This window comes from Aegilops tauschii, chromosome 1 (assembly GCF_002575655.3).
Source record: "Aegilops tauschii subsp. strangulata cultivar AL8/78 chromosome 1, Aet v6.0, whole genome shotgun sequence".
Taxonomy (NCBI): Eukaryota; Viridiplantae; Streptophyta; class Magnoliopsida; order Poales; family Poaceae; genus Aegilops; species Aegilops tauschii.
The window spans coordinates 16,694,104-16,707,985 of record NC_053035.3 but is presented as its reverse complement, the minus strand read 5'-3'; the positions used below and the strand labels follow the sequence as shown (position 1 = coordinate 16,707,985).

The 13,882-nt window shown below is 44.4% G+C and overlaps 1 pseudogene; it reads left to right on the top strand.

Moving 5' to 3' along the window:
* Window positions 1-1,430: 1,430 nt before the first annotated feature.
* On the top strand, window positions 1,431-5,120 carry LOC141026863 (uncharacterized; annotated as a pseudogene).
* The last annotated feature ends 8,762 nt before the right edge of the window (window positions 5,121-13,882 follow it).

Sequence of the window (13,882 nt, the reverse complement as noted above, 5' to 3'; positions counted from 1 at the left end):
AAGATTCCACGAGACTTGGTGATCAAGACAAGGACTCCTCTCCACCGGCGTATTCGACTAGGACTCTTGTTATCCTAGGCCTGTGGTACATTATATAAGCCGAGGCCAGGCTAGTCGCTAGATCATTATGACATTACTCATCATACCCTTAGGTCTTAGACCACAACATATGATCTCGAGGTAGATCAACTCTTGTAACCATATATTCATCAAGATCAATCAAGCAGGAAGTAGGGTATTACCTCGATAGAGAGGGCCCGAACCTGGGTAAACATCGTGTCCCCTGTCTCTTGTTACCCATCGATCCCTGACACACAGCTTGGGACCCCCTACCCGAGATCTGCCGGTTTTGACACCGACATCAGGGGTCGAGGGTCACCGAGGGGTCGAGTGGTCGAGGGGCGACGGGTCGAGGTCAAGGGGCAAGGATCTTCCGGTCCGAGTGCTGACCGACTGGTGTCGTAGCTTAAGATGAAGACGTGCCCGAGCTGAATGTCCAGACCATGGGTGAACTGCTTCCATCCGTGCGCGAAGAACGGATGGAAGCAGTTCGCCCACGCTGATGACCTTTAGCTCAGGCACGTCCGCATCATAAGCTATGACAACAGCCGCACCATGCTCACAGTGAAGGTGTTCGACAGGACCGCCGAGGGTTCGAGGGTCGAGGATTGCTGAGGGGTCAGGGGTCGAGGATTACCGAGGGGTCGAGGATCGACGAGGGGTCAACGTTCCCCGAGGGGTTGAGGGGCGAGGGGTCGATGATCGCCGAGGGGTCAAGGATTGCCGAGGGGTCGAGGACCGACGAGGGGTCGAGGGGTGAGGGGTCGAGGGTCGTGGGGTCGACGATCACTGACGATTAAAAGCCAAGTGTTGAAACTTGAAACACCCATACTGACTCATGAAAAAAAATCAAACCGTAGAAAGAGAAACCAAAGATTAAACAATACGTAGTGAGAGGTTATGCAACTATGATGATATTCTGTACCAGCTTTTTTAACGAATTTGAGAGGATGATGGTGAAGAAGTCGTCTCAAATTCGTTAAAAAAGCTGGTACAGAATATCATCCTAGTTTCACAACCTCTCACTATGTACTATTTCGTCTTTCGTTTCTCTTTCTACGCCGTGATTTTTTGTCAGTTTGGTTCTTTGAAGTTTCAAAACATGGCTTTTAATCCTCATCACCGAGGGGTCGAGGGTCGCCGAGGGGTTGAGGGGCGAGGGGTCGATGGTCGAGGATCTTCTGGTCTTAGCCTGACCGACTGGTGTCGTAGCTTAAGGTACACTAGTAATAGTTAATTATATGCATATTATTATTCATGTCGATATTTTTTTAATGTTTTACTAATTTCATTTACTCTATGTCATGGAAGGTGTTGAAAGATAGTGGGCGTGGTTAAGGAGCGCTCCGAGGCTCCTTCATTGGCGCGTGATGGGAGGGTACTTCCATTCCACCCTAGACTCTTCGGAGAGCGTTGGTCGAGAGTATGAAGACAGCGGTGGGCGCTTCTTCATCGTGTCGTTTCCCACCGGGGGAGGAGGTCGGGGAGGGAAGAAGAGAGAAGGTCGTGGAGGACCTGGCCGTGGGAGAGCCAGGCAGGCTCCGACGCCTTCCTCGCCGCCACCCCTAGTTGATTCACCCGAGCACAGGACTGCTAGGGTGGACACGTCTGAGGAGGAGGCTACGCGGACTCTGGTCGACGAGCCTCGGGTCGACGGGCCTTCGGCCCACGAGACTTCGGCCCACGTGACTTGGCTCCATGAGACTCCGTCATAGGAGACATCCGGATGGGGTGCCTGGACGGGTCCGCCCGAGGGGCCGAGTGGCGATGTTGATGGTGGCGGGGATCTGGCTGATAGCGAGGGCGAGGTGGTTGAGGGGGGCACCGTCTACCAGCGTGGTTGTACACGGCTCCTGCCCGTGCCGTCAACCCGCGAGCAGAGGTGGTTAATTTTCCCTGATGGGGAGATGTAAGTGCATTTACTCTTTTTGTACCATTTGCCTCCATGTTTCTTAAAATACCTAATGCGTTGGCCTTGTCATACTGGAGGGGTTGGCACCACGCTGATGATGTGTACAGGACCAACACCGGCCTTGGTGTGATTTGCCGGCAAAACTACCCGGGATTTGTCACGTTGCCCGGTGAGGGTCAGGTTCCTGAGCTAGGATTGAGCTGGGAGCACTACATGGCTGCCCCGGCCCCACCGGAGGAGATGATCGATGGTGTCTTGTGCCACACGAGGGCAGATATGGTGATAAGAATGTTTTGGGTAATTTCTCCTATACACAATTAAAAATCTTCAAATAGCTAGTTGTTGTACTAATCAATGTTGTCTCGTTTGATTGCAGACCTTCTACAGGTGTGAGGAGGGATACGAGGAGTCCGCGGCAAAGGTTATCAATGCCGAGTGCACGCGCCTACTACAAAACTTACGACACGAGGCTCGGGTGCAGGCTGTTCGAGACTACTACGCCTCGTGTGGTATTAAGAAGCCCAAGTCAGCGTGCCGCGAGAAGTTTCTACAGAAGGACTAGTACATGACTGTAATTACCTATTCTTAAAGCCTTGTACTTAGTTTCCTTCATTTGATTCGTAGGCGTAGCGCTCAAGTTTCTATTTACTAACTTAGGTGCCCCTGAGATGGTGTGCAGATCAGATGGACTGTTGGGAGGTGTTGGTCGATGAGTGGTGCTCATAGGAATGGCTTTCCCAACACAACAATGGCAAGGACAAGCATGCCCAAATGGTAGGTGTGCCACACCATCAAGGCAGCGCCAACTTATTTCAATTTGGGCGGAACTGGGTATGTGGTTTCCTTCATAATTCATGCAATTTATTCTTCATGCTAGCTTGAGACCTTTAATTACTAATTTACTCTGTTCCTCTCTTTCATGCAAAACACAATAAGGCAGAGGTGCCAGAGGTGTTCGACCTCTATGCCATGGCCCATACTGGGCCGTAGAAGAAGGTCAAGGCATTCTAGCCATCTGACCTCGATAATCCAAAGAACTTCACCAACATCTCATCCCATAACAAACTCGGGAAGTACAGAGATGAGGGGAAGGTGAGGAAAGGGGAGGACTTTAACCCGAGCCAGTAGTTTGATCCAGAGCTGGTGATGATATCTGGTGGCGGGAGGTCCCATGGCTCGATAGCCATTGGAGATGGACTTATCCGTTGTCCTCGCATTCGCCTAGTGATCAAGGCGTGCCAGTCAAGCTCCGCTCCTGAGATGAGGCCTCGTCAATGGCCAGTCGAGCTTGCCTTAGAGGTTAGTTATACGGACTTAGCTATCTTTCCTCCATTACATTGTGTGTGCGGTCATCGATGATTACAATGCTAACGAGGAGTGGTGTTGCAGGCTGCTCTTCAGAGTGAGAGAGATAGAACCCAGACGCTTCTGGCAGAGAGGGACCGACAGTCGGAGGAGAAGCAGTGGGTGTTGGAGGAGAAGACGGCAAAGATGTTGGAGGAGGAGAGAGCATGAATTGACATGCAGAACCGGGCCATGTACGAGCTCCTCGTGGTAAGTTTCTTCTGCATATTAGCCAAATCATTCATGTAATGTTTGTTACTAACTAGTATGACTGACTCGTCAAAACCAAATGTGCATTCTGTGTTCCAGAAGTCTGGTCAGACCCCTCCACCAATGCCAGAGATTGCTCCGGGGACCACGGTGAGTTTAATTTGAATGGTCATTAGTTACTAGTATTAACATTTCAGTGTCGTCATGCTAACGAGAAATTGGAAATGATCTTGGGTGCAGCGTGCCTCCAGACAAGCATGACACGATCCTTCTCTAGGTGGTGGTACCGGCACAAGTCACGCCGGTGCTTCACCTCCGTGATGACGGTAAGTTTTCTTTAGTGTTTTCCTTAACAAATGCATAATGACCTAGACTTAGCTTTATTCCCTTCAAATTGCTTACCATAATGACCTGGACTTAGCTTATTTTCCTCCAAAATGTCATAATTAGCTTACTTATCTCCAAAATGATCCATTTTACATAGTTAGCTCTAAAACAATCTATACTTAGCTTTGTTTCCTCCAAAATGACCTAAGTTAGCTCTAATATGCTAAGTTATCTCTAATATGCTTAGTTACATAGGTTTGCTCAATAATGACATACACTTAGCTTACTTATGTAAAAAATGGCATAATTAGCTTACTTAGGTTCGAAATAGCATAACAACCTTGGTAACCTCATATATATGTCATATACTTAGCTTATTTTCCTCGAAAATGACATAATAAGCTTAATTAGCTTCAAAATGATCAATTTTACCTATGTTAGCTCCAAAATGACCTAAGTTAGCTCTAAGTTAGCTCTAAAATGCTAAATTAGCTCTAATATGCTTAGTTACCTAGGTTAGCTCAATAAAGACGTATACTTAGCTTACTTATGTAAAAAATGGCATAATTAGCTAGGTTAGCTCCAAAATGGCATAATTAGCTAGGTTAGCTGCAAAATGACCCATTTTACCTAGGTTAGCTCCAATATGATCCATTTTACCTAGGTTAGCTAAAAAATGATCCATTTTAGCTAGGTTAGCTCCAAAATGATCCATTTTACCTAGGTTAGCGAAAAAATGGCATAATTACTTAGGTTAGCACAAAAATAACCTATACTTACCTTATATTCCTCCAAATTGACATAATAAGCTTAGTTAGCTCAAAAATGGCATAATTACCTATGTAAGCTGTAAACTGACACAAATAAGGAATAAGAAGAAAAAAAAGGAAGAGGAGAAAAAGAAAGAATAGAAGAAGAAAGAGAAGTAAAAGAAAGAATAAAAGAAGAAGAATGAGAAGGAAAAGGGTAAAAACCTTCTTCTTCTTCTAGTCTTCTTCTTCCTCTTCTTCTTCTTCTTCTTCTAGTCTTCTTCTTCTTCTTCTTCTTCCAGTCTTCTTCTTCTTCTTCTTCTTCTTCTTCTACTTTTCTTCTTCTTCTTCTTCTACTTTTCTTCTTCTTCTTCTACTCTTCTTCTTCTAGTCTACTTCTTCTTCTTCCTCTTCTTCTTCTTCCTCTTCTTATTATTCCTCTTCATCTTCTAACTTGCTTACTCCCATTTTTACAGTTTTCATTCACTTCATGGAAGCTGGCATTGATAGACTGCTAGTTTTAGTTTCTGTATTGATTTTGTTGATGAACAATGTATGTTGAATGACTCCGTGAAACTATGTATGTATGTTCATGAATTCCGTGAAACTATGTATGTATTGGACATTTTAATACTCTATGTGTTCTGTTGCGTTGATGGACTGCTAGATTTTGGATACATGGGCTATGTTTGAGGTTTAAACTATATATATCATTTATGTCTTTTGAAAATGCAGGGATATAACAAAAAACAGAAAAAACAGTAACAATACAGGCTCTTTGCCGTCTGCCACCGACAGCAAAGGCTTCATTGCCGTCTGCCACAGACGGCAAAAGTGGCCACGTGGCAATGATAATCTCGAAGTGCAAGGAATCATCATAGCAATTTCCAAAGGTGGAAGTGATAAGTATGGAGTGTTGAACCCACAAGGAGCTAAAGGTAAGATCAATATTCTCTCAAGTCCTATCTGCCATTGATACGACTCTACATACACCGAACATTTGCTTCCATCTAGAAATGAGAAATAAAACTATGTTGTGGGTATGAAGAGGATAGCTTTGTATGATACCGGAGAACTAAAATATAAAAATAGGTGCTGTTAACATAAAGTAGAATATATTACTGTATTTATAAATAGCGAGTGTGGAATAATGATGGATCGGTGTGCAAAATTATCCTAGGCAATTGTTAACAAGATCGGTGGCCGTCATTGCAATTTTGTATGAGGGAGAGGCATAAGCTAACATACTTTCTCTCCATGGATCATATGCACTTATGATTGGAACTATAGCAAGCATCCGCAACTACTAAAGATCATTAAGGTAAAACCCAACCATAGCATTAAAGTATCAAGTCCCCTTTATCCCATACACAATAACCCCCTTACTCGGGTTTATGATTCTGTCACTCAAACAACCCACTATAAGCGAATCATGACCGTATTACAACACTGTACAACAGGAATCCTCGAAGTGTGCACGGCACGGAAGGCACCATAGGACAACACCAACATAAAACATACAACTCAAACCAATCTAGATCATCAATCAACCCAAAAGACAAAAGAAATCTACTCAAAACATCATAGGATGGCAACACATCATTGGTTCATAATATGTGGCATAAAGCACCATGTTCAAGTAGGTGATTATAGCAGGGTGCGGGAGAGTGGACCGCGTAAAAGAGATGAGGATGGTGATGAAGAAGGTGATGTTGATGAAGACGATCACCGCGGCGATAGTTCCCCTGGTGGCACTCCGGCGCCACCGAGAGAGAGGGGGAGAGGGTCTCCCCCTTGTGCTTCCTCCTCCATGGTCTCCCCCTAGATGGGGAGATGTTCTCCCTCTGGTCCTTGGCCTCCATGGCGATGATGACCCCCTCCGGGATCCTCCTCCATGGCCTCCGATGGTGAAGGCCCCCTCCGGTAGGGTGCCAACGAAGGCCTAGATTGATTTTTGATGGCTACAGAGGCTTGTGGCTGCGGAACTGCTGATCTAGGTTTATTTCTGGGGGTTTTGGTATTTATAGGAATTTTTGGCGTTGGTCTCATCTCAAGGGGGTCCACGAGGCAGCGACAAGGTAGGAGCACCCTCCCGTGGGGTAGGGCGTGCCCCCTACCTTGTCTTCACCTCAGGATTCTCCTGGTCCAACTCTTGTGCTTCGGGGTTCTCTTTTGGTCTATAAAAAATGACCGTATACTTTCAGCCCATTCTGAGAACTTTTATTTCTGCACAAAAAAGACACCACAGTAGTTTTGTTGAAAACAACTTCAGTCTGGGTTAGTTCTAATCAAATCATACCAAAACCATATAAAATTGTTGTATACATGGCATGAATACTTCGTAAATTATAGATACGTCGGAGACGTATCAGCACCCCCAAGCTTAATTCCTGCACGTCCTCGAGTAGGTAAATGATAAAAGAAATAATTTATGAAGTGTGAATTCTAGCATAGTGCATAAATTTGATCAATGATATTTCCAAACACTTTTTCTAGCATTATTCATTATCACAAACAGTAGCTCCTCTCATAAACTTCTCATGATCAAGTAGCAAGCAATGCACATGTTAAAGTATAGACCATAAAGTTTCTTGAGTACTAACAAACTAGGATTTCAGTCACCAAACAATTGCAATTCATCTTATTTTCAGGAAGGGTCTATGTAAGAGCTTTGATTTAGCAAATTCCACATACTCAACTATCATATTGTATTCCATGATTGCTAAAACTCAAAGCATATTTTAGAACAAATAGTATCCGTCGAACACAGAGAAAGATATGGGCTTAATGTTTCGCCTCCCAACTTATTTATCATATATATAATTGTCAACAATAATAATTCATGATCAAATATATTTGAATGGCCATATGTTCCTAGATCTTTCCCCACCACGTAATGCTTGACAACTAAGGAATAATTGAGGTTGAAATAAGAAGGAATACAATTGACTCTTGCATAAAAGCAAATACAAGAAAGTAAAAGATAGGCCCTTCGCAGAGGGAAGCAGAGGTTGTCATGCGGTTTTTAATTTTGGATGTGAAAACCTTTAATGCAAAGGAACGTCACATTGTATTGCCCTTTGTGATAGCAACATTTATTACGCATTTCGTCGCTTTGAGAAACTTCCTTGAAAAATTATTTTTGAGAAACTTCCTTGAAAAATTCTACATTGTTACCACGAGCATGAACACAAGTGTTCAAGGTCGACCCTCACTTCTCCAATGTAGAACTTTCCAATCACTTCTCTTTTTGAAAAAGTTTTTAGGCATAAGAGGCAAATAAAATTTTTGTATTTTCATTATTTTAATTTTTTTGTTTGTTTCACCCATAAATAAAGAAAACAAAAATAAAAGGGAAAACAAAATCTACTTAGTGAAGAAAGCAAACAAGCACAAACGAGAATATCAACCCCATGCTATTGCTCCCCGGCAAGTGCGCCAGAGAAGAGCTTGATAATGCCCAAGTGCAAGGAATCATCATAGCAATTTCCAAAGGTGGAAGTGCTAAGTATGGAGTGTCAAACCCACAAGGAGCTAAAGGTAAGATCAATATTCTCTCAAGTCCTATTTGCCACTGATACGACTCTACGTACACCGAACGTTTGCTTCCATCTAGAAACAAGAAATAAAACTACATTGTGGGTATGAAGAAGATAGCTTTGTATGATACCAGAGAACTAAAATATAAAAATAGGTGTTGTTAACATAAATTTAGAATATATTACTATATATTATAAATAGTGAGTGTGGAATAATGATGGATCGGTGTGCGGAATTATCCTAGGCAATTGTTAACAAGATCGGTGGTCGTCATTGCAATGTTATATGAGGGAGGGGCATAAGCTAACATACTTTCTCTCCTTGGATCATACGCACTTATGATTGGAACTCTAGCAAGCATCCGCAACTATAAAGATCATTAAGGTAAAACCTAACAATAGCATTCAAGTATCAAGTCCTCTTTATCCCATACGCAACAACCCCGTTACTCGGGTTTATGATTCTGTCACTCAAGCAACCCACTATAAGTGAATCATGAACGTATTCCAACACCCTACAACGGGAATCCTCCATGTGTGCGCGGCACGGAAGGCACCATAGCTCAGCACCAAAATAAAACATACAACTCAAACCAATCTAGATCATCAATCAACCCAAAAGACAAAAGAAATCTACTCAAAACATCATAGGATGGCAACACATCATTGGATCATAATATGTCGCACAAAGGACAATGTTCAAGTAGGTGATTACAGCGGGGTGCGGGAGAGTGGACCACGTAAAAGAGATGATGACGGTGATGAAGAAGGTGATGTTGATGAAGACAATCACCGCGACGATGGTTCCCCCGGTGGCACTCCGGCGCCACCGAGAGAGAGGGGGGGAGGGTCTCCCCCTTGTGCTTCCTCCTCCATGGCCTCCCCCTAGATGGGGAGAGGTTCTCCCTCTGGTCCTTGGCCTCCATGGTGATGATGGCGCCCTCCGGGATCCTCCTCCATTGCCTCCAGTGATGATGCCCCCCTCCGGCAGGGTGCCAGAGAGGGCCTAGATTGATTTTTCATGGCTACAGAGGCTTGCAGCGGCGGAACTCCCGATCTAGGTTTATTTCTGGGGTTTTTGGTATTTATAGTTATTTTTGGCATCGGTCTCACGTCAAGGGGGTCCACGAGGCAGCGACAAGGTAGGATCACCCTCCGGGGGGGGGGGTGTAGGAGGTGCCCCCCTACCTTGTCGTCGCCTCGGGACTCTTCTGGTCCAACTCTTGTGCTTCGGGGTTCTCTTTTGGTCCATAAAATATCACCGTAAATTTTCAGCCCATTCTGAGAACTTTTATTTCTACAAAAAATCGACACCACGGTAGTTCTGCTGAAGACAACATCAGTCTAGCTTAGTTCTAATCAAATCATACCAAAACCATATAAAACTGTTGTAAACATGGCTTGAATACTTCATAAATTATAGATACGTCGGAGACGTATCAAGCAGCAGTCTGTGCAATCTGGGAGCTTCTGTTCACCCAACAGATCTCTGTGCGCATCGAGGGCTCTGTAGTTGTTGGATCTTTGTTTAGTTAGATGGCTCAGGAGCATCCTCTTTCTACATCATGGGTTTGCAATTGCGCCATTTTTGCAATTTTCTCCCCCGCAAAAACTAGTTTGTTGCAAGATCTAGATCCCCACAGCAATCAGACAAGCGCGCCCACTACTGCAGGAATGCCTAGCAGTGGCGGGCAAGGATCTCAGCGGCTCCAGCCACTGACCTCCCGCCACTGTTATAATGACATCAGTGGTGGGCACTCACCCGCTGATACATCTCCATCGTATATACTTTTCCAAACTCTTTTGCCCTAGTTTTGGACTCTAATTTGCATGCTTTGAATGAAACTAACCCGAACTGACGTTGTTTTCAGCACAATTGCCATGGTGTTGTTTTTGTGCAGAAATCAAAATTTCTCGGATTGAGCTGAAAATTTACGGAGAATTTTGATGGAATATATAAAAAACACTAGTGCAAGAAGTTACCAGAGGGGGGCCACCCAGAGGCCACAAGCCCTGGGGCACGCCCGCCCTCCTAGGGTGTGCCCTGCAGGCTTGTGGGCCCCTTAGACCTCCTCCGACCCTAACTCCAACATATAAATACCTATTCGGGGAGAAAAATCAGACAGAAGGATTAATCGTGTTTTACGATATGGAGCCGCCTCCGCCTCCTGTTCTTCATCGGGAGGGCTGATCTGGAGTCCGTTCGGGGCTCCGGAGAGGGGGATTCGTCGCCATCATCATCACCAACCTTCTTCTTTCACCAATTTCATGATGCTCACCGCCGTGCGTAAGTAATTCCATTGTAGGCTTGCTGGACGATGATGGGTTGGATGAGATTTATCATGTAATTGAGTTAGTTTTGTTAGGGTTTGATCCCTAGTATCCTGTATGTTCTCATATTGACACTACTAGGAAAAGGCCTACTAATGGCGCACCTATTTTGGCTACTAATGGCGCACTACAGGTGCGCCATTAGTACCAGGTGCGCCATTAGTACCACGCCACTAGAATATTTTAGTAATGGCGCACCACAGGTGCGCCATTAGTATCCCGCAGGTGCGCCATTAGTAGCTGGTATACTAATGGCGCACCACATGGAAGTGCGCCATTAGTAACAATTTTTTTAAAAAAAATTCATTTTTTCTTAATCTCAGGTCACTATTTCACATATGAGATATCCAACACATATATATACAACAAGCATCCATATAACAATCATATCAAACACACAAGTTTCATCATATATACATACATAGCCAACACATAGTTCCATCGTTACATATTACAAAAGTTTCACATTGTTTATCCAACACCGTTATCCATCAATTCACAAAAGTTTCACATTGATACAAAATAAAAACACAAATGGAAAAGAAGCACTCCATCCATGCAAGCTTTCGTGAATTAAATCAAATCTGCAAAATGATAAACAAGAAGTTAGAAGAAGAAGAAGAAGAAGAAGAAGAAGAGAAGAAGAAGAAGACTAGAAGAATACTAGAAGAAGAAGAACACTAGAAGAATACTAGAAGAAGAATAAGAAGAAGAATAAGAAGAATAAGAAGAAGACTATAAGCTTATTATGTAAACTTGATCATTTTGTGCTAACATAAGTAATTTTGGAGCTAACCTATAGGAAACTAAGCATATAAGCTCTCTAAGTTAGCATATTAGAGCCAACTTAGGTAAAATGAAGCTAACCTATGTCATTTTGGAAAATAAGAAGAGTAAGAAGAATAAGAAGAAGACTATAAGCTTATTATGTAAACTTGATCATTTTGTGCTAACATAAGTAATTTTGGAGCTAACCTATAGGAAACTAAGCATATTAGAGATAACATAGGTAACTAAGTATATATATATATATATATATCATTTTGGAGATCTGACATACCTGACATAGTTCAGTTCTCATTGTTCTTCTCCTTCTCCTTCCTTAGCCTGATGCGCCAAGAGCGGCGAGGCGGTGGAGGCAGCTGTGGGATGTAGTCTTCTACCACAATTGGCGTGGTCATGTCGCCCAGCTGTGGGATCGCCGGCGCCACCACCGGTGCGTGGTCATTGTCAGGCACCACCACCATCGCGAGGCCACCTTCAGGCAGGACGGGCACGACCATCGCTAGGTCATCCTCAGCCACCACCATCTCTTGCCCATGGTCAGCCACCACCATCTCTTGCCCATGGTCAGCCACCACCAGCGCTAGGTCATCCTCAGCCTGATGCCCATCGTCATCCTGCAGCTCCTCATCCCCACTCTGCTCCTCTTCTCCCCCACTCCAGTCCGGATCATCCTTCTTGCTGTCTTTGCTGCTGCCAGAATCGCTGCTGCTTTCGCTAAAGCCAGAATCTCTGTTGCTTTTGCTACAGCCATAATCGCTGCTGCTTTGGCTGTAGCCAGTGTCGCTGCTGCTGCTCCCATTGCCTGTCCAAATGCAACAATGACCGTTAACAATCGATGTGAGACAAAGCCAAATGTAGAGGAATAAGAAGAGCCAGAACGCACTGGCATCTTCGTCGTCAGCATAGCGCATGTGACACATAGTCGTGTTGAAAACCTTCACGATGAGCATTGTGGCGTCATCGTCGTACCTGAAGAGAAGAAAGTACCCGGTCCGCAGGTTGTAGGCACTGTAGAACTTCTCCCAGCCACGGCACAGGTACAGGTGGCCCTCCTCGATCACCAACTCCACGTCCCACAGCCTGCGAACCCCGCTGCCGGCCTGTCGGAGCTTCACATTATCTGGCGGATCTTCACCCAGCATGTTCATAAAAGTGTCAGGCAGCCTCTGCAATTTGGGACAAGGAGTGATGTAGCAAACAACAGAGTTATCATAATGAGATGGGTGAAGGGGAGATCTCTCGTTTAATATACCTGCCTCGTGGCTGATACTGAAGTCCCAAGTATGACACTGAAGAACTCGAAACCATCCAACTCGTACTCCGGTGAGGCAGAGCGGCGGTGGCTGCTTCCCCCCATCTCTGATAAGCAGCAGAAGAGACCAATTAGTACCAGGATTATACATCAACTAATTATACATCTGACCCAATTTATAAAACATGCGATGTATTCCATAATACAAAGAACAACTACCAATAGGTTGTTGTTTAGAAGGTTTCCCACATGTGTATCAAAGAACAAACATATGATCTAAGGTGAAACATTAGTGCCATGGTTAGTGGTAATTGGTAAATGCTATTTCTTTCTTTAGTCGATTTCATTTGCCTTGGTCTGAGAAAAAAATGCTACAGTTAGGAAATGCAAACATCAGATTAGAAATTATGTAGAATAGATAATCAACTATTTGTGCAGATAACTATGTAAACTACAATACCTTACATGTAAGCAGTGCAAAAGGAGATGAAGAAGATATCAGTTGCTAAACCCGACAGCAATTGTTACACCGCTTTAATATCTCTCAACACTTTCTAGTAGCAACTAACAACCTGTATCATCACATAAGGTTTGCCCTATTGAAGTTTCTAAGACCAAGTGAAGAAAAACTACAACAGCTGAGATGGAGCCAATCTGGAGATTGACATCTCCATTGAAACTCTAACATAGGCGCACATACATCTTCAATTGCTCCATGTCACTCCTCTCCTAACCCTATACCTCGGCTATATTACAACTAATGTTGATTCAGCTAGCTACGGTGGCCTAATTACACAAGTGCAGAATCAAATCAAGGGGTATGGGATCACACAAATAAGCTCAACCTCCTCATGCACCTTTAAGCAAGATCGAATTAATTTTGTAGATGTTTTTTTTTACCTGAAACTGTGAGAATTTCTTCTCACAGTATTTTATATAGATTTTCAAACCAAAATTGTTGCTGAGGTTATCATCTTTGCAGCAAAATCAAAACCAAAATTTCTAGATCCAATTTTTTCTTGAACTGAGACAAACTGCGACAGAGCTGCACTCTGTAATCCTATGAGATTCAGCTAACCAATATAGCTGCATATATAGTTTAAACTGTAACCAAACAAAATGGCCTTACGGAATGAGAGAAAATTTTATGCAAAGTTTTACCAGGTGGGCGGCGCGGGCGCAGGGGCGGCGGCGAGCCTGGCTCCGGGGGCGGCGCGGGCGCAGGGGCCGACGGGCAGGTGGTGGGGGCGGCGGGGCACCAGGGGGGCGCCGTTAAGTCGACGGGGCGCCGTTCGGGCGACGGGGCGACGGGGCGAGGGGAGGTGGGGCAAGGGGGCGGCGAGGGGAGGGGGGCGACGGGGCGAGGGGCACC